This window comes from Ochotona curzoniae, unplaced genomic scaffold (genome assembly GCF_017591425.1).
Source record: "Ochotona curzoniae isolate NIBS_2020 unplaced genomic scaffold, NIBS_Ocur_1.0 contig_440, whole genome shotgun sequence".
In the NCBI taxonomy this organism is placed as follows: Eukaryota; Metazoa; Chordata; class Mammalia; order Lagomorpha; family Ochotonidae; genus Ochotona; species Ochotona curzoniae.
The window spans coordinates 47280-50770 of record NW_024466267.1 but is presented as its reverse complement, the minus strand read 5'-3'; the positions used below and the strand labels follow the sequence as shown (position 1 = coordinate 50770).

Sequence of the window (3491 nt, the reverse complement as noted above, 5' to 3'; positions counted from 1 at the left end):
CAACTTACCTCCCTATATATTGAGGCAGAATTTCCAGGCTGACACATGGAACACAACTTCCAACATGACTAGAAGATCAAGGGGAATACATGTGGAACATGACCTCTGACCAGAAAGGGAAATGGACATTTCATGAAGTTCCTGGCTCCTGTCATCAGATAAACATAACTCTGGTTGTTGTGGAAACTTGGGGAGTGAACCAGTGGACGTAAGATCTTTCTCCTCTCTGTATATCTGCCCTCCAAGCAAAAATCAATACATTTTGGCCTTGCCATTGTAACCTACCCACTAAAGTCCTTGCCTTGCATGCCCATTATTCCATATGTGCACTGGTTCTAACTCCAGTGGCCTTGCTTCCCATCTAGATCCTGCTAGTACCCTGAGAAACAGTCGAGGAGAGCTGAAAGGTTTGTGACCCTGCAATCATGCAAGAGACCCAGAGGAAACTACACACTCCTGCTGTGTATTGGCTCAGCTAATGCTACTGAAGCCATTATGGGGCATGAATCAGCAGACAGAATATCTGCCTCTCTGTCTCTCCTCCTCCCTGTATATCTGACATTACAATAAAAAAATAAATTTTTAGAAAAGATTTTAAAAATATGTCTTAAAAAGTAATCTTGAACAACCAAGCTCTCAGATTCTGTGGTTTCAATGAAACAAATAAAGGCAACTGCAATAATTTTCAGTCACTCATTTCTCAGTCTATAAAAGCTTGATACTACAAATAAATGTTCTCTATTGGCCATAAGTCAGTAGTCCATGTGTATGATTATCAGATCTGTGCACCCTCCACCCTATTCACAGCCAGGCAGCAAACAGTGACTTACCTCAAAATTGCCACATCTACATCCAAAAACAAACAAGAAAAAAAAAACCAAAAATAATAACCATCCATATCATATGGAATGAAGAAAATCTGAAATCTTTTCTGCATGAAGACAAGGATGTCCACTTTAACCACTGTTGATACAGTACTGGAAGCTATAGCAGGAGTAACTGGGGAAGGGAAAAGTGAATACAGAACATCAGCTTTATAAAGGTGGAAGTGAAAATGGCCATTATTTAAGGTGACATATAAAAAATCAAACTACTGGGAAGTTCTTTGAAACTCAAAAACATCAAAGGATGGTATTATGGCACAGCAAGTAAAGACTGCCTGTGACAAGTGTCCTTGCTGTTTCAAACAAGCTTCCTGAAAATCCAACCTGGTACAGCATGTGGTGAAAGCACAAGTGTTTGTGCTGATGTCACCCATGTGAGACTCAGCAGAGGCTCCTAGCTCCTGGCTTTATCCTGATCAGTCACAGTCACTGGGACCTCTCTGCTTCTTTATCTAATGGCGGGAAGATGCTCCTGGATCCTGGCTTTAGCGTGGGTAAGCCCCAGCCATTGTGGCCATCTAAGTCGTTATCTAATGGCTGGAAAGTAATCTCTCAGTTTCCCCCCCTCTTTTTGTTAACTCTGACTTTAAAATAAAACTCATGATCCATCCTTTAAAAAGAGCTGATAAACTGACTTGCTAAATTATCAGGACACAAAACAAACATTTTAAAAAGACTTTTTATTTACCAATAATTATCTTTTCTAGGGACAATCGATGAAAAAATGCCATTGACATTAGTTCCAAACATCCTTAAGCATAAATGTAATCAAATGAATGAAAGTCACTCAGCACCAATGAAAGGCATCACTAAGGATGGAGAGAGAATTCTTATCCATGCCCATGCTATCCAGAATCAATGAAATACCCATTACAGGAGGACATTTCACTGACTCTAAAAAACTAAAGTTAATTCCAGGCAGGGGTTCGGAAAACACTTGAATGCATTATAGACAGGCTTACAGGAGCTGCCATAATCTCATGTCAAAACTCTGCTGTTGATTTGCAAATTCCTGAAACCCTCCACCCTCACCCAATGTGAGCATCAGTCTATACATGCCTGATGCTCAAGAAACCTCAAGATTGTAGCACAAATGTTTGCTTGTTGGCTCCGTGTACCATGTCTATCAGTGCTGGACAGCAAACAATCTATTAAATTCTTAATCATGTTAAAAAAAAAAAAGAAAGAAAAGCATGGAATAAAGGAGAGCTGTTAGGAGAAAGGATTGGGTATCTCTCTCTCTCCCCTTTTGTAAGGCACCCCATCCTCCTGGCTTTCTCTCTGGAGGTGCTTTCCCCTTTCCTCTCCCTTCCCTGCTTATCTGGTCCCTTCGTAAAGAAACCTTTCTGTATGCAACAGATGCCTGGCTTTTAAATATGTATATAAGTATATATATTTGTATATATATATATACTAAACTGAGAAAAGAATCCACAGGGCATTTCTGGTAACAGATGACAGCTGTGAAAGCCAGGCCAAAGCCTCCCTCAAAAAGCCAGCCTGTGAGGCACTGCACAAAACCAAAACCTGAGACACGCCAGACCCAGCCCCATGTACCCCACAGCCAGCCTCAGAAAAACCCTGCTCTTGGGCCTCTTCCACTTTCGACCTCTCTGGGGTCCTCCCACCTGTGACTAGCAGCTCTTAGCCACCTTACCAAGAGATGCTCACTCAGCAAGACCCTTCCTGAGAGGAAGTGCCTGAGCCCCAGAAAAGTAGCAGCACAAGATGGCACCACACATGGGCAGCAGTGATTATCCAAAACAAAACCAAGTTGTTCAAGAACTTACTGCACAAAGGGAATTGCACTTGGAAACCAGGGAACAACTTGAAAAAGGAAAGAAAATCATTAGTGAAGAACATTGGTACTTGGATTTGCCAGAGTTAAAAGAAAGAGAGTTACATAATAGGTGAGCAGAGCTTCCTCTTGTGTGAAGATTTCCCCTATGGAAGAATGTCATTTAGAGGATTTAATTCTGAGATTGAGAAATTAATGCTTCAAATGAATGCTAAGAGCACAGCAAAAGAAGTTGAAGATGAAACAGTGGAACTGGATGAATCAGATGAAGAAATGGCTAGAAGATAGGACACCTTGGTTGGGATGATTGGAAAAAGTTTGTCAAGAAGATAGACCATGCCAACTATGAAGAAGGTGAGAATGAAGACATGAAGCCCATCCAGACAAACAAAAATGTTCCTGAAGCACCAAGATGCAAGTGGAAACCCCAAGTTACAGCTCAGAGAGTAACTCACTTTGGGACACTTCTGGTGGTGTCTCTATGGTGATTCACACTTCAGTATTTATTGGTGAAGAGATGTGTCATGGTTTTGAAAACATGTTGTTTTTGAAACACGTGTAGTGGATGTTATACATCCTTTTCTCAATGATGTTCATCATGAGTAGGTCCCTGAACTCAGTCTTCCCGCATCCGTAGGTACCGGCTCCTTGGAGGATTTTTTTTAACCTCAGCTGGTTTGTTTGTTGGTTAAACTCCAGTACCTGCCCTTGACTTGACTCATAAACATTTCCACCAATGTTTATGTTTTATGTTACCAATCATGTGAAGTCAATTCATGCATACATTTTAAAATCCATCTGTTACCTGT

The 3491-nt window shown here is 41.0% G+C and overlaps 1 pseudogene; it reads left to right on the top strand.

Annotated features, from left to right (window-relative positions):
• The first annotated feature begins 2637 nt into the window (after positions 1–2637).
• Positions 2638–3170, top strand: LOC121160183 (annotated as a pseudogene).
• Positions 3171–3491: the final 321 nt, after the last annotated feature.